Here is an 18,374-nt window from a genome sequence, read left to right as displayed (position 1 = left end):
TCTCAATTTCTCAATTTTTCTCTATTTTTCCTGCTTCACCCTTCTACTCCTTCTTCCCCCCCCTTATACAGACTATTGTTCCCCAGCTTTGGCGCAATCGGCTAGCGCGTTCGGCTGTTAACCGAAAGGTTGGTGATTCAAGCCCACCAAGGGACGAAGGAAGCTTTTCTCTGCCATTCTGCCATGTGTCCGCAAGCGCAGAATTTAGCACACGAGACACGTGTCCGCTAACGCATGCGTGGAGCAGCATTCGTAGCACCTTTTGAGCGTTTACAGTTTTTTCAGTTGCCTTGTGGTAAAAGAAGACAAAGGGTGGTAAGTGAAGGTTCGTGTCGGCTCAAGTTTGCTGTGGCGTGTACACGGAGTGCTCATGTTTTGTTCCGGGTGGTGGAGGCCTGTGTTCCAGGGAGGTCCTGCTCAAAACTCCCTCTAGGAGCGCCACGAAAATAACTTTCGAATCATATACTGTCGGAATTTGCAAACTGTATTCACACTGTGGGACAGAACTCCTTGCCTGGAACGTTTGTGGAGTTGCCTGAACTTGTAGCCTTTCAGGCTTTTGGACGAGAGGTCAATCGATTTGGCGCACTCCAATATGTACTAGCATCTTTGTATTTTCAGTTTCCGGTTGGAGGTTGGGTCCTCCAATTTTTGCTGTATGGCTCACTTTTTACCTTTGGAAATTGGGAAAGTTTGCCTTCAGTGACCGCTCTCTCTTGCGACAGATTGAAACGGAACTTTAACTCCGGGTTTTGATTGTGCATGTTATCGGCCTGCTCTGCGTGTTCAAACTGTGTTCCCCAGCAACAGGCATGGCTAAAACAAACAAAGCACACTCTAAGCCAGGGGTGTCCAAACTGTGTCCTGGAGGGCCACTGTCCTGTAGAGTTTCGCTCCAGCCAGCTCCAACAGACCTGCCTGGAAGTTTCTAGTCTGCCTGGTGTGTGATGATTGATTAGCTGCTTCAGGTGTGTTTCATTGGGCTTGGAGCTAAGCTCGGCAGGACAAGGACCCTCCAGGACTTAGTTTGGATGCCCCTGCTCTAAGCCTACCGCTAGGCTTAACCCTCACTTTACCCGCAAGAGGTTTTCTCAAGCCTGTGCGAAAAGTGAGGCTCCGTTTCGTTCGTGAAATTTGGGCACTTATGAAAACCGCAACCAGCCCGGAGCGGTCCATCGCAGCCGCCCAGCTAGCTCAGTCGGTAGAGCATGAGACTCTTAATCTCAGGGTCGTGGGTTTGAGCCCCACGTTGGGTGCACCTTATGGCTCTCTCGCTCTTCCCAACGGGTCTCCAATGAGTCTCTTGACCTCAGTTTGCTGACGCAGGACAAGTGTTGTGTCTAATCTGAGTGGCGCGCATAGCGTTGATTTTTGTGTCACCACAAACCAGAGGAGGCTAAGCTGCCGGTCCCTGTGGCACAATCGGCTAGCACGTTCAGCTGTTAACCGAAAGGTTGGTGGTTTGAGCCCACCCAGGGATGAAGGAAGCTTTTCGCTGCCATTCTGCCATGTGTCCGCAAGCGCAGAATTTAACACACGAGACTCGTGTCCGCTAACGCATGCGTGGAGCAGCATTCGTAGCACCTTTTGAGCGTTTACAGTTTTTTCCGTCGGATGTTATGCCGCAGGTCTCTGTGGCGCCTGCTGGATCAGGATTGGCTGTCATTGTGAGATTGGACGAGAGCCAATCGCTGAGCTTGCTCTCCATTGTAAGATTCGAGAACCAATCGCTGAGCTCGCTCTCCATTGTGAGATTTGAGAGCCAATCGCTGCTCTGTGAGATTGGATGACGACACTGGTGACGGAGTCTATTCTGACGAGCGCGCAATATTATCATCGAGCAATGTATGTAATAATTTTTCTTTGTTTCAGTTAACCATGTACTTAATTGGTTGTTGTGGTAGGCGATATGACGGCTTATATCTTGACGATGATATCTTGACGTGTCTATCGTTAGGGATTTAGCTAAATCGTTTATTTCGCTGCATGTATTATTACTACTTACAGTTATTGACACATAATGTAAGAATGAACATGTATTAATGAATACAAATAAAGAGCGGAATATGCTTGATGTCAAATAAAGTTATTAAGCACATTAAGCACAGTATGCAGGGAATAAGAACATAGCAGAGGCGCGCGAGCACGCACAGACAGTATGTGATCGCGAATTCCGTTTTCTGTGGCGGTTTATTGCACTTGAATGGTCAAATACACACACAATTACGCCAAAATGCCCATCTGTGTTTACGTGTTAAATAAATGTATAAAATAAATAGACGTAAATAAATCAGTTGGGTGAAACCCGGATGTGTATCAGTATATTGGGTCCGTGCATTCAGTGCGGCAGCCTAATTTACTCGCTGTCTGTCATTAATGTTAAACAGAAAAAAAAGAGAAAAAACACTCACTGCTTTAAAAAGGAACAGTTCATATCTGAGACAGTGAAGACTATGCAGTGTTTTAATTTTACACTTTATGCAATTTCTCTAGAATTTCTTATTACATTGTTGTATTGTTATTATTACTACTGTATTTGTTATTAATGTATTAGTCCTATTGTTTGTAATTTACTTTGTTCTCATTTAAATAAAAATCAAATAACAAAAATAACTATATTGAGATACGTAGTTGTTGTGAAATAATTTGGAAAAATACTGTGAAATTTCTCAAATCCTAAAGTTAGATTTTGGTCTTATTGCCCACCCTTAATTGGTCATGTATTCGAGTGTCTCTTTTTAACAATCACTAATGCTAACCTAACATTACATACATTTATTTATTTATTTTAAACAAGAATTATGAATGAAATCCATGTTTTTTCCATTTTATGTGTAGATGAGCACTAAGCCAAAGAGCCACAAGGCCATGGGAGATGGCGAGTGGATGGCCAGGTTGAGGGCTTTTGCCAGCTGTGGGGGTTGGCCTTCTGGAGAAGGCAACAGACCAGCCCCAAGGCAGCGGAAGTGGTATGACCTCTACCAGAAGGTAAAGCAAAGTTACTTCTCATTATATAGTATGTAGTATGTATGTAGTGACAATGGTTCAGACAAGTAAGTAAAGTAAACAATGATTCTTATCTTTTCAGATTGAGAAATGCCCCATGCCGGCACGTGGGCAGACCACCCTCTTTGGAGACTCCATGGCCTGCAATTGTGGATTCCACACCAATAAGGTAATCAATTTGAAAATGACATTTGATGTAGCATCACATATCTAGTAAAATGCTGTTATGCCATTTCACTATATTTTATGCCCTTCGGTGGTTGTATTAGCAGTCTGCCACTGCCACTGCCACTCACTCTTCTGCTGCACCTCCTGCTGCTTCCGATACGGCTCCTGAAACTGCTGCTTCTGCCCCACCCTCATTCCTGAGGCCCCCTCTAAGTTTGTCTATGGTGAATATTTTCTCTTTAATTAATGCCTACTTAGAATCATTTTGTATTTGTTTGATAGGACAGATTTATGTTTATGTTAAAAAAAATAATAATTATGAAATTAAAATGCTATATGTAACTTCAGTCATACAATTAACTTTGTTTCTCTTTTTAGTTTACTAAGTCACGCTTTGGCGGGTCCAAGTCGACTTCACTAAAACCCAACTTAGTGGATCGGAGGACCCCCAGCCCCTCTGCTCCACCCTCTGAATCCTCTCCTTCTCTTCCCAGCCCCTCTCCTCCTTCCTCTGTGAGGACTCCATCTATGGCCTCTGTGAGGACAGCCGCCACCCCTCTATCCTCTGTGAGGACCTCCACCCCTTCTCTGTCTTCTGTGAAGACCCCCAGTCCATCTCCTCCATCCTCTGAAGGAACCGCTAGACCTTCTCCTCCCAGCCCCTCTCCCCCTCCATCCTTTGTGATGACCCCCAGCCCATCTCCATCCTCTGTGAGTGCAGCAGCACCTATTTATTGGACAGGCTATGCTGTATATTAGTGCAGCCTTTAACACAATAACAAATTGTCTTCCATACAGGAGGAGCCTGGAGGAGTCCAGCCAGCCCCTGCTGGGGCCTCAGCTTCTTTCTGGCTGCCAGGTGAATGGCCCAAGACCATCCCTGTGCAGGACCAGAGGAGGATTGCCAGCACTATTTTTCACGCTGGCAAGCTGCGGCCAGATTTGAAGCTGTGGTACGAGCCGCCTGTCCCAGCTCTCATTTACCACCAGACACCTACACCTGACCGGTTCTTCACCCATCGGTTGATGGTGTGGATGCCCTACCACCTGTGGAAGGTGAGGGTTTTCTGTCCAGCTTGTGGCAAGAACCTGACAGGCTATGGTGTCCACAAAAGAGCTCGGAAGGTCCTGGACATCGACAGGTACTACCTGATGGTGACAGAGACACTCAGGTGCACTGTGTGTTCTCTGAACTATCTGTCTACAAGTCAGACTGTCCGGGACCAGCTTGACCTTCCGCACCAGAAAATGTTCCGGCTGATCCTGACCTGCAAGTGAGTAAAGCAGTGATTGTGTACATTTACAATTTACATCATTTAAAATTTGAATAAGAGAACAACACCAAAAACCTAATCATAAAAATGGTTTTATTCATTACATCATAGATAATATTCTCATTAAGAAAAGTGATTAGTATAGCCTGCTTAAAATAGCCTTGAACATAAAACCAACAGGACAAAAACATAGTTGATGACTAAAAATAGTAATTTCATGACTCTTGACATTACTTTGTGAAGTGGCATAATATGGTGACATAATAATTTTTTTTAGTCATATCAAAACAGTATTCATGGGCATAGTTAGCTTTACCCCGTGGTGGTTCTAGTGTTAAACCACTGAATTGACCCTCCATTGAACATTAACTCATCACAGCAACAATGTGCATTTCAGGCTTGCCTGTGACATGCGTGTCATTAGGCTGCTTCGGGACCGGACGCTGGGCAACAGTCCAGCATGATTGGTGAGGCAGCTGAAAGAAAATCATGGGGAGGAATGGCTGAATCGGTTGGCACACTATCTTGGGGAGTGTGCTAACTTTGTGAATCGCCCCGGCATTACTCCAGTGGTCTGCCAGGAGCCTCCAGAGCCCATCAGCATTCCCACCAGTCGTTGGCTGCTGTCCGTCTATGGCAGGGACATCCTCTGCCGGATGAACCAATATCAAGGCCAGCATCACATCCGTCTTTGGTACCATCTTAAAGATGGATTCCACTAAACAGGTAATCTGACCCTGTAATAGACTAATATTTTCTTATATATACTGTCAGACAGACATTCATGTTGTTGTCAGTAATAACATTCCATTATAAATGCATCGTTACATTTGTAAATTCTAGATCACAAAGAAGCTGGCTGGCCATGGACGGGGGACAGCACTTTGGGTGACCTCTATTGGCAACGAGTTCGGCCAGATACTCACCAGCATCCTGTCGGTGCAGGAGGAGCCAGGACTGGACAGGATGGTGGCTGGTTTCATGGAGCGATACCGTCAGGCAGCTGTCCCACCTCCAGTGCTGATGCAGGAGGGTGTACCAGCAATTACTGATCTTCTGGTGGACAGAAGCATCAGTAAAAAGGAGCTGAGCCTTTATTGCCGCAGGAGGACGCGCAGTGAGGAGGTGACCATATGCCTCATTGAGAGGCTGCTCCAGGAGCTTGGGGGGCCAAATGGGAGGGACCTTATGGGTGTTCCACTTCTGGATGAGGTGTGCATGGAGCACATCTGGCATGTGCAGAAACGTCATGTCAAGTGCATCCAGGACGTGCCAGGTGTGCCTCTACACTGAGGTAGGCACCACCACAAAGGCGGGGGTCATCCTGACCAGGTATCGCTGTGCCAGAGGGTTCACATCCCTGGAATCTTTCCACTGCCACTTAAACAGGTTCATTCCAAGTTGGTGTCGTCTCACATGTGTGATGTTTTAAATAATTTCTATGCAGTTTTTTAGATTTAAATGCATCTCCTTTTGTATTGGTATAACTGTTTTTTTCTTCTTCTAGGAACCAGTGCCAATGCACTAAACTTCCAGCTCTACCTCTTGGAAGGCCTGAACAGGTGGAATCAGGATCGGGGGACTGCGTAACCTTGAGTGACCAGCAAGTCAGCATCCGTTCTGACCTACTCTGGAGATATGGTCCACTGTGTCAACACCAACAGCCTGACATTGTTTGGTAGGGCTTTTGTGCCAACTTTCAGGCCACCTGCTGAATACACTGATATGTCTTACAATTTCATAAAGCTTAAGTCAGACCATTCTGTTTTTGTTTCAAATTAAAAAACAAAACAAAACAAACAATCCAGGCTAGGAAAGAGAAGCAAAGCCTTAGTTTGTCTATATGTAGAGATTTATTTTATCTATCTTATTTTATTTTTTTATTTGTGATCTAATTTTTTTTTTTTATTGTGAAAATATCGTATTGTAAAACAGTATCGTGAATAGTATCGCATTGTGAGTTAAGTGAATCATTGCTTTTATTCCCATTATACTGAGTTGCGAATATAAAAGTCTGATTACAGTTGCATCTATGAATATGATTAGTCATTTATATGTGTGTATGTATGTGTCTTTTTGTTCTTTTCTTAGGAGAGCTGCTTGGTGTTGACTACCTCCTAAGTCAGACTGGACAGCCCCTAAAGGTGGACCCCGACTCAGAGGAGACGGAGGACATGCTGGAGGATGTGAATGAAGGCGAAGATGAAGAAGACGAGGGCTTCGGGGAAGACCATGACATAACTGTGTCAAGTCTCTCTGATGACCCAAACTTCTCTGTCTCCTCCCACATTCTACCCTCCTCTGAGTCTCTCTTCACCACCCAGGCTGCTGTCTTCTCCCAGCCTGCTACCACTCCCATCCAGCCTGCCGCCTTCTCCACCCTGGCTGCCGCCCCCTCCAGCCTGGCTTCTGCCTCCTCCATCCAGCCTGCCACCTTCTCCAGCCTGGCTGCCGCCTCCTTCATCCAGCCTGCCGCAACCTCCACCCTGGCTGCCGCCTCCTTCATCCAGCCTGCTGCCACCTCCACCCTGGCTGCCCCCCTCCTCCTCCCACCCTGCCTCCTCCTCCACCCTGGCTGCCGCCCCCTCCAGCCTGGCTTCTGCCTCCTCCATCCAGCCTGCCACCTTCTCCAGCCTGGCTGCCGCCTCCTTCATCCAGCCTGCCGCAACCTCCACCCTGGCTGCCGCCTCCTTCATCCAGCCTGCTGCCACCTCCACCCTGGCTGCCGCCACCTCCATCCAGTCTGCCAGCTCCTTCTTTCACCCTGCCACCTTCTCCACCATGGCTGCCGCCACCTCCAGCCTGGCTTCTGCCTCCTCCATCCAGCCTGCCACCTTCTCCACCTTGGCTGCCGCCTCCTCCATCCAGTCTGCCGGCTCCTTCTCTCACCCTGCCTCCTCCTCCACCCTGGCTGCTGCCACCTCCAGCCTGGCTTCTGCCTCCTCCATCCAGCCTGCCGCCACCTCCACCCTGTCTTGTCTTTCTAACAAGAAACTATGATTCTAACCACAGGTCGAGAGCTGTAGTTCCAACCATGTAAGTTTGCGACGTTGTTTGCAAATGTTCCTTTGAACTATGTTTCGGGAAACACGGAATCATTTAACTATGTTGGTAACGATGGAACTTGCAACCATAGTTGGCTAAGGCTATGTTCACATTTGGTGTCTTTTTTGACAAGAAAAAGTTGACAAGGGCGTTTTTTAGTGAAAAAAAAAAGCGGGCAGCGTTTCGGTTACAAATAGCAGCTGAGGGTGTCTTTTGTTGCTATTGCAACAGTAGCCTAGTGCTGTGTGGTGCAAAAATGTAGAGAAAGAGGAAATTGGCTCTTGCGTTGGCTTTTGAAGTTAATGGTGAAGAGAATGTCGGTTTACAACGACGTTTGTGGCTGCACGACATTATACGGGGAAGGAACCAGTATGGTGCTTACAACAATTTAGTCCAGGAGCTCCAGTTGGATGATGCACGGTTTGCGGCATATTTTAGACTAAACAAAAGTCAGTTTGAAGACCTGCTACAAATTATTGCACCATTGATTGCAAAAACGCAGACAAAATTCAGGCAAAATTCATCAGCCCAGAGGAACGTCTCTGCATTTGTTTAAGGTGAGTCATCCGACTTTTCTGATCCCTCTTTTGACAGGTGGAGCTAGCTAACGTTACATACCTATGTACATTTGAAATGCTAGATTCACATGAAAGGGCATTCCCCCTGTAGTGAAAATCAAGTTTTTTATGTTGTTTATTTGTCTATGTGGTGTTTTTAATATGCTTTTAGACAAACCATGTGCCAATCTCGTCAAGTAAGTAACTTGAACTAATGTTACAGTATTCACTGTAGTTGTCCGCTAGTAAAAACATAGTTTTATCAGTCATTATCCGTGTATGCCATTGTTTTGCGGTTACTACAGTTCAGTGGATCAGGAGGCGCTGGCTGGTGTGTGACTGAGCGGAGGCGGGACTAATTTGCATATTCATAGAGCCGCGTATAGTAAATGAGGCAAGGGTTTAGAGTTACATTCAAGCTATTTTAAGGCATGAGAAAATTATTTTCACAAGAAAAAACATTTAAATATGTCATTTTGATGATCAAAGATAAGTTTTAAGGGATAAAATATTTGACTACAGGGGGACTATAAAAAAAACTACTAAGTTTGAGTGCTTTCGTTTGTCACATAGGCCTACATAGTTATAAACGGGATATTATCTCCATAACATAAAGGTACTAAAACAATAATTAAGCCAGTCCAACACATCTTGTAATGCAGCATATTCCACTAGATGGCCTCATATTCACAGGATCTATTTTCACTGCCAGAGGCTGCTGTGCATCTTGTAGTCTCTGTAAATGATATAATGTTCTAGTTGCTGACAAGCTAATAAGATGAATAAAGATTAACATAAGACCACTTTAATAATAGGTTTAAATAAAATATCTAATTTGTTTTAAAGGTACTTGGCAACAGGCGATTCTTTCCGGTCTATTGCCTTTAGCTTCAGGGTAGATGCCAGTACTGTGGCTGGAATAGTCAGCCAGGTGTGTGAGGCAATCTGGAACTGTCTACTATCTGATTGCATGCCTGTGCCTGATGTAGCAGTGTGGAGGGAGATTACTGCTGAGTTCCAACATCTTTTGGCTTTCCCAAGCTGCCTTGGAGCAATGGATGTGAAGCATGTAGTCATCGAAGCCCCTCCATCCAGTGGGTCCCTGTACTACAACTACAAAGGGACATTTTCAATAGTTCTTGCAGTTGTTGATGCCAGGTATCGCTTCAGGGTTGTAGACATTGGTGCCTATGGTAGAAACAGTGATGGAGGAACACTGGCTGCCTCTGCCTTTGGATCTGCCCTACGCCAGAGCACCCTGAGGATACCTGAAGACTGAAGAAACATCCTTACCTGCCCTTACCCTGGACACAACACTGGAGAAAGGAAAGGTTTTAATTTTCATCTTTCCCATGCTCGAAGAATGGTGGAGTGTACATTTGGTATACTGGCAGCACAATGGAGAGTATATCGCAGGGTACTGGGAGTGTCTCCAGAGGTAGCTGAGAAGATTGTGAAGGCCACCTGTATGCTCCACAATTTCTTGAGGAGGGATGTGCTCACAGCTCCTGCTCCAACTTTGACAACAGAGCTATCTTTAGGAATGCAGAATGCAACAATGCCAGCAGAGAGGGATAGGTTTGCTGAGTACTTCATGTCTCCAGCTGGTCGAGTTCCCTGGCAATACCGCAACTGATGCAGCATAATTTCTCAAAATCAACAGCTCTATTAAGAGCTACCCAAAATATCTATTCAAGAGCTATTATATTCTACTGCTATTAAACACAAAACACACTTTACACAATGTATTGTTGTTGTATTACATCCTGTTCCAAGTATGTTTACAAAACCTCTTCCATATCTTAAAGAACAAAATGAAGCACACAACAGATTTGATAGTAATTGCATAGTTTATTATCATTGTGTTTTTACTGTTAAAAAAGAATCAACAATTTAATATTTGTAAATTATTATTACAGTTAATGGTAATGTTATAGTTATAACAATATGGACATCTGATTATCTAAGGCTATTCCCCAAATCAAAGAACAGTGTTTGCATTCTCAGCCTCGCCATAGCCTGCTTGCGAGGCTCAAGCCTTCTTAATGCTGGTGCAAAACTAAGCAGAAAGTGCTCATGCTCATCTACATCCTGCTGTAGGGACTGCAGCACTTGTTGTTGGTACTGGGTGAGACTTGGTGCTACCTCCCTCCTCTTTCCCCTTGATGCTGGTGCTGGAGAAGGATTTGGCTGAGGTCGAACTGCAGGAGATTCCTGTGCTGGTGCTTGTGCTGCTGGTGGTGGTGGCTGGTGTCCGCCAGTGCTTGGTGGACCGCTGACCACCGAGTCACCCATTGCACTCTGGGAAAAAAGAGAGAAGACAACACATCAATAAATATATTATTAATATATCAATATATAAGCAACCCTTACATCCTAATATATATATATATATATATATATATACACACACACACACACACACACACACATGGTCAGAATTGTTAAATCTAAGGTTAGTTTTTTGTGAATTTTTAAAATAAAAGATCAAAAGCAGTAACAATGCAGATTTATTTGCACAGCCTTCTTTGATCATATTTACCAAGGGTACCAAAAATTCTGACCAAGTGTGTGTGTGTGTGTGTGTGTATGTATGTGTATATATATATAGAGAGAGAGAGAGAGAGAGAGAGAGTAGGCTACATGTAAAACATACAATGAAAATATACAATAGGCTTAACTAGTACATGTCACAGACTACATATCTTGTTACCTCACTCTCTTCTCCTACACTTTCACACATTGCATTTAAAATGCTTTCTGGTGTTTCAAAATTTGTAGATGTCGGTCTATCCTGGACATGGGGATCCAAGAACGACATGACCCCCATTAACTTCCATGAGCATTTAAAGCCTCCCTCAGAACCACTTCTCCTGTCTTTCTCATTTCTCCTTTCACGTTTGTACTTGTCCCTCAAGTACTTCCATTTCCGACGGCAAGCGTCGCCTAAAGGTTACAATTGTTGACAGCTGCTGTTATCAGCTGGTTACGGTATTGATAACATTGCTGAGTCACCGTTAATGCTACAGTAGCTAACGTTATCTAGGTGATAATTTTGTTAACGACAAGTAGTAGATGATACACTTAACTGAACAAAAAAGGATCCGTCCAATCTGTGCCCACACAGCCTCTTTATGATGTGTATTATGATAGAGTTTTGTGCTCATATCATACAACTCCTTGTGCTCCGAAACTAGTACGATCAGTTTATCTACCGGCACCTTCTCCATTTTTTCTTGTTCTTGTTGTTATGGAAACGACAGGTCTCGCTACTCGCTTGTCATTGGTCAGCTGTCAAAAAGGCGCTTGACGTAAGGAGTTTTTTTCAGAAAGGTTAAACTTTTTTCAACTTGAAAAGACGCTCTGAGCTGCAGAAAAAGACGCCGGCGGTGGCATTTAAAAAAAGCGTTCAGGACTTTTTTGAAAACACGGTTTACTCCATAGGATTATAATGTAAAACAGACGCTGGCAGCTTCAAAAAAGACGCCAAGTGTGAACATAGCCTAATGATGCTTTTGGGAAATGCACCCCAGAGCTGGCTGTGGTGTTTAAAGGGTCATGAAACCCCAGACTACTTTTTCTGAGATTTTAGCAGAGGTGTTTGTGTTGCACATCATAGAATACATTGTTAGCATCCGATCATTTTAACTGTTGGAGAAAACTGGTTAATTTTAAGCTTTTTTGCGCTATTTTCATCTTCCGGGTTTAAAACATTGTGTCTACATTGTGGACTATAGTACATTGATGACGCGTCGGTGTCTATTAAATTATTCATGAGACTGCGTGTTCTTATCCTATGAAAAGAGGCTTCGCTTAATTATTCACAACAGCATGTGTTGATTTGCTATGACAGAAGTTTCAGACTGTGAGATGACATCGCGCATGTTAACTGAGAGAAACGTTCATGGATGGAAGAAGAGTGTTTGTTTTTGCTTTGTAATAAGAGTTCGACACAAATGCGATTCATTCACTTGGTGAGCATAACCATTTTTACAGCTCTGTGACACAACCCGTCAAAAGGCTTATATAAACGCCACAGAATAAGCCTTAAAAGTTCTCAGAGGTGCAACAGCGTGTTCATATGTTTTCAATGCAGAGTGCAAATGGCTGTGCATTTATTTGTGTTTTTAACTCGATGGGAGCGAAATTAAACTGTCTGAACTCGAAGATGTGTGTGTTGTCTGTCTCCCCTCTTCCCCCTCCTCCGCTCCACTGTGCACCACGCCCAGTTTTTTAGCATTTTTTAAAACTGTGGTGAGAACTAACCAGTGCTGAAACGGGGGGGTTTCATGACCCTTTAACAACAGAATGTTGTTCCTTGCACCACCTGGTGGATATTGTGTGAAGCACAACAATGTTTTTAAAAAATCTGAAAAAGTGCCTGCAAGGAACATTCACAATTGCAGGCTGCCATGTGAAAAAAGACGCATTTTCAGTGGCCAGATCTGTACATGTCAGTGCACTGTCAATAAGGCTATCGGCGCCAATGTAATTTAACATTGTAAGACTGACAAAACTGTTCTGTGTTCTTGTTTTTAACATAATTCAGTTTACTAATGGTTTTGTATAATTATTAATTACGTGCTGTTATTGTCATTAAGACAATATGAAGAATTTCAACTTTGTTGAGCACACCCTAAACGTAGGTTAATCTCAGCAAAATTTGGCTTGTTTCCATTTCTCATTAAGGAGAGTTGACTGGGAGGGTGAGAGCAGAAAATTTCAAAAGTCCAAAAATAAGGGCCACCCTAATGTTATATGTTAATATTAATAGAAAACGAAAGTTTTTTTTTTGAGCAACTGGGATGGTGCCCCCCTGGGAGTTGGTGCCCTACGCAAACTGCGTACTCTGAGGCCATGTCCACACGTACACAGGTATTTTTATAAATAGAGTTTTTCCTTATTCCGTTTTTTTTTTTTAAATCTCTGTCCACATGAAAACGCAAACGCATGCTATGAAGCACTGTCAAGAGCATGCCAAACCAACAGGTGGCGATATAATCTCAACTGTAAAGCCATGTTGGCCAATCAGAAGCCTGAAAAAGTCTCCAGTAGGCGGAGATAACAGCGCAGGCTCCGATGTCACAAGCAAAAAACTCCGGTTAAGCTGTCTGCACGATAACACTGCAACCGGAGTTTTTGAAAATCTTCACCCTGGCGGGCGTTTTCAAAAATGTTCGGTTTCAGTGACCTGGTGCTGCGTTTGCGTGTGGACGAATGGCCAAACCACGTAGAAAAAGCCGCGTTTTTTAAAAATAATAAATTTATTTATTTAAAAATAAAAATAATGTTCGTGTGGACAGGGCCTCAGTATTGGAAGCGCCGGTACTGACCGGACAGCAGACAAAGGAAGTAGTATCACGCGTCATATTTTGTTTTCCAAATTGCCTTTCTGAAAGAGCTTCTTGGCACTCTGTAAGGCTAATGTTGCTAAAGCTATCATTGCCTCTGCTTGTTTTCACTCTGCTGCCTTAAAAATACATTCATTATGAACAATAATAATGTCCCTGTAACCCTCAAAGGTTTTTTCATTGTGTCTGTGCTGTTGCAGACTGCATCCTGCAGGTCACCCTGATTTTGCAAAGTAGGATTTGATTTCGGATTAACTAAAAATTAAAAAAAAAGAACAAAAAATTAATATTAAGAAGTCAAAAAGACTTACAGGACCATTGGAGTAGCATTGTGTGAATCAATATTCCTTGCTACTTTTTACACTGCTTATGAGAGATGAGCATGGTTTTCCTGTAGCATACATAATTACAAGTAGTGAGAGCCAAGAAATCCTTAAGCTTGCACTTGCACAAGGAGGCTATGACCCCAAGTCACCAAGGTCAATTATTAAGAAAACCATCCAATTGAGCTTATTTTGTTATGTACAACACCAAAAGTTTAAAACAAGGTAACCTAATTTTCTTTTTACTTTTGGTGTTTCATGTTTGACAAAGACGAGTGAAATGACATTATACTTCAATAATCCATTACATATGTTCTGGTTCACAGGCCGTCTAGATTCCTTCCAAAAAAAGAACGTTTTTGTGTGTATGTGCATTTGTTAGACTAGTTTTATTTGTATTAGAGTAGTTCAGTAAAGGCCTGTCTTTATTATAAAGAGCAGTGTATTGTGTTGTGCTTAAAGTTACTGTTTTTAAACTGCCGATCTTTTTACCTCACTCATAATCAGTGTTTATCACTCAATTATATTATTATCATTGGCCACAGGAATTTTATCCAGAACTGGTACGATATAATGACAAACATAATGGTGGACAAATAGTTGATAAAGTGTTCATTCTGAATAATTTCTGACTCACTGCGATTCAGTTATTTTATTAGAGTCAAAGCGATCAGTTTTCCTTACACTCATTAACATTCTGTGTTTCTGTAAACGGACATCAAAAGTAACAAATTACAAAGCTTATTACGATTTATTTGGTGGGAGGCGCATTAAAACGTTCTGTCCAATCAACAAGTGAAAGCAGCATACAGGGCTTAAAGTTCTCCGGCACCATGCCGGATCTCCGACGTGCAGCGTGCAGCTTCATTTTGTTCTTTAAGATATGGAAGAGGTTTTGTAAACATACTTGGAACAGGCTGTAATACAACAACAATACACTGTGTAAAGTGTGTTTTGTGTTTAATAGCATTAGAATTTAATAGCTCTTGGAATAGATATTTTGGGTAGCTCTTAATAGAGCTGTTGATTTTGAGAAATTATGCTGCATCAGTAGCGGTATTGCCAGGGAACTCGACCAGCTCAGTAAACCTATCCCTCACAGCTACAGCATCTCTACTGGCATAGTTGGTGCCAAGCCGGGGTGCATTCTGCATTCCTAAAGATGGCTCTGTTGTCAAAGTTGGAGCAGGAGCTGTGAGAAAAATAATCCTACATTTAAAAAAAACTTGTTATCACTTTCGAGTCCATGAGTTCGCCTACCAATGGTATGCGAGAAGCACAGGCACAGCTTTCACTCTCAACCAAACTAGCATTACTAGCCAATCAGAATTTTTTGCTCTTATAAACACGAGACGCGCATAATATTATCCAATTGCAGAGTCGCAGCCCTGATGAATGGAGAAGTGCGACACGTTGAAAAAGCTGCAAGGCGCAATGTTCAAAGATGTCCATCTAGCGCATATTTACATAGAAAAACTCATGTAAATTGAGCAGCGGGAGCTTTGTAAACAGCTCAGAGTAATCATGTCATCTCCATAAGAACGATATGATTGCCGGAACAAATTTGCCGGGATTTTTGAAAAGGTCCTCTTCACACATGATTTCTTAATGGTAAGTTACCGGTAATTTACCAGTAAAGACTGTATGTGTGAAAGGGGCTAAACTCTTCCTCTGCATATACTGTGAATTTGAATTGCTTAACGTTCATCTGGGAAAACTGCATTTTCTCACTACATTATTAACGTAAATCATTTATAAATCTTTGCCAACACAGGAGAATACATCATATTTCTAAATATGCCATTTATTGTACATCGCGATTTCAAAATAAAAGTTTCTGAGTTTGCATGTGGCCAAATATTACAGTTTAATGGATTTAAACATCGTTAGATCACGCTGTAAAGTGAAACGTCACCAGGCCATTAATCAAAGTAAACACTAATCTAATTAAGACATGTGGAGTATTCCTATTTTAGTCGCATTACTGAAGTGCAGAATAGACATGTACACACCTTAATCACATTATTACCATCGTGTAGGACTTTTCGCCACATTTTGCGAAAGGTACACACACGGCAGTGGTCAACCGTTTGACGGCAAATAAAAGAACACCTGCCGTCGTCTGTATGCACGTACAAATAATTAACTGCACTTGAAGCATTCATAAAATTAAAAATGAAACACCTAAAACTGTACATGGCATCATCACGAAGACGAACTATATGTTTATACGGTGTTACTAAAAAATATCAGATTACTCAATTGTCAAAATAATCAGTAGATTACCTGATTACCAAAATAATCATTAGTTACAGCCCTAGATTAGTTAAAATATTTCAAAATACAACTGCATTGTTTTACTTTTTGTAATTAAAAGACAAATATTTTGTTATTGAAAATTTCTTAAAAATAGTATTAAAATATTGTCTGGTTCTAGTGAACCAGGTATCTGTATTTTGTCTCATCTCGTGAGCTAAGTGTATTGTCTGCATGTGCTGCCCCATGAAATCCCCGAGATTAGAGAAGCAGTCATCAGAAAACTGACAGAAACACAAAAACGATTGGGGTTGTACTGCTATAAATTTTAACCAATGATTATTTGTGGCCTCATCTTTTGGAATTGAAAAAAAAAAAAAAATTTACTTTCACAGCATATGACACAGTCCCTTCTCGACAAGATGTTAACAACATGAACAAGCTACAGCACTTGAGGGCGGGTCAAGTTGTTTGTGGCCAGCCAATGTAGAAAATAGGTGGGCATTATGCAAATGTATGTTACCCCAAGTGGGATTCGAATTCCTGACTACTCTTTTAGGCTGTTCAGGGTTGATTCTTTTTTCTTTATTTTTCTCTTTTTTTGTTGTCTTATTTACAGAATCTGAACGTTTCCGTTCAGTAGACTGCACGCACATGATGAATGTAAACAACCCTCATTACGTTGATTACGTTCTGGGGTACTCTCCAAAATGGCGGAAGACAGTAACTCGAGGAGAAGAATTGCTGAATAAATTATGTTTTTACTGTTTTCTTTGCACACAAAAAGTATTCTCGTAGCTTTAGTAAAATTGCGGTTGAACCCCTGATGTCACATGGACTATTTTACAGACGTCCTTGCTACGTTTCTGTGCGTCGATCGTGGTAATATCATTGCTGTCTATGGAGGATCAGAGAGCTCTTAGATTCCATCAAAAATATCTTAATTTGTGTTCCGAAGATGAACGGAGGTCTTACGGGTTTGGAACGACATGAGGGTGATTAATTAATGACAGAATTTTCATTTTTGGTTAAATTAACCCTTTAAGTTGTTATGCAGTTGCATTAACTATGGGGGGCTAAATAAAATACTATTGGAGTACGACTAAGCATGGTTCAGGCATACTTCATAGTACTAGCCATAACCTCTGGTTATCGTCCCAGCTTTATTCAAGTTGTTATATAGTTAAATCAACTATAGGGGGCTAGAAAAAAACACTGTTCTACTAAACTGTCGAATGATCTCAGCTTAAGCGCAGATAGTGAGGAGTTCACTGATCTCTGCTTCATTCCAGTTTGACTTGGAAATTATGGATAAAATGATGATATGGTCAAAATCATCACTTGCCTAATAATTGTGCACACAGTGTATATATATTTTCGTCATGAACGTTGATCTGCCTTCAAAAGACCTGGTAAAAGAGTCACACGATAACGTGCGTCATCACTACAACACCATTTATGGCATTGGTCCTGACTTTTGTTCACACAGCGTTCATCCCGGAATGTGTTTGCATTCACGCAGAAGGCACTCTGGCAATTTTCTGGAATCAACGTGCTGTGTGAAAGGGGCTTAGGGGGCTAAACAGAACCAATATTTAAAGAATGACAAGCATGAGGCGGTCTATTAAATAGTAGTCATAACCTCTGATTAATGATCAGACTGAAGAATTTGTGATCGTGAGATCCACGTATACCGGCCGGCGTGAAAACCTCTGAGTGACATAGATTCCTAATGAATAAGTAAATATAATGTTAAGAGTTAATTAGAATAATCAAATGTCAGAAGAAGAAGAATTAGAAATGGACAAACATCCAATTTGCATTTCACCTTAAATTCGAGGTTATAATAAAATTATTGCGCACCTAATAGACTGAATGCAGGAAACCTTCAGCCACCATTGGATACCTTCGTTGGGCCAATTGCTTGGACCTTACAACCTCATTGCTGACAAATATAATGTATGTTTTATTAGCGAAGCTATTGTGTTTATAAAATTGGCTGGGCAGGGGTTGAAAATTAGCTCCTGAATGTTGCGCAAAGTCTTACATATGAAGTTCCCGCCTCAATAAAACGCAAGCACATATAGCACACTGGCATTAAAATGCTATCTTTATGGGCAGTACATTAGGAGTTCTGTGGAGAATTACATATGTGTTTAGATGTAGGTTGGATGTCCAGTTATCAGATATGTATCCGATTAAAATCCACATTTGGAAGTGTCCCAGATCAGATGCAAAAAAATAAAATCGGATCTCGTGCGGATTTTTGTGTTTACATGTGTGCAACAAATTCCGATCTGTGTCTGATGTGAGCAAAAAAATAATATTTTTTTGTGGCAGTGTAAATGCAGTCTTAGTTCCCCCAAACGGAGAACTAAGACCGTTCCTAGTTCC

At 42.2% G+C, this 18,374-nt stretch overlaps 1 non-coding gene across 1 annotated transcript; it reads left to right on the top strand.

The window, feature by feature from the left end:
• The first annotated feature begins 1,183 nt into the window (after positions 1–1,183).
• trnak-cuu (transfer RNA lysine (anticodon CUU)) lies at positions 1,184–1,256 on the top strand. Its single transcript has one exon. It is a non-coding gene; the product is annotated as a tRNA-Lys (tRNA).
• Positions 1,257–18,374: the final 17,118 nt, after the last annotated feature.

The sequence above is a fragment of the Sinocyclocheilus anshuiensis genome, unplaced genomic scaffold, assembly GCF_001515605.1.
Source record: "Sinocyclocheilus anshuiensis isolate Anshui unplaced genomic scaffold, SAMN03320099.WGS_v1.1 scaffold3156, whole genome shotgun sequence".
In the NCBI taxonomy this organism is placed as follows: Eukaryota; Metazoa; Chordata; class Actinopteri; order Cypriniformes; family Cyprinidae; genus Sinocyclocheilus; species Sinocyclocheilus anshuiensis.
Note: the sequence above shows the minus strand (reverse complement) of the source record. Positions and strands in the feature narration are given on the sequence as shown.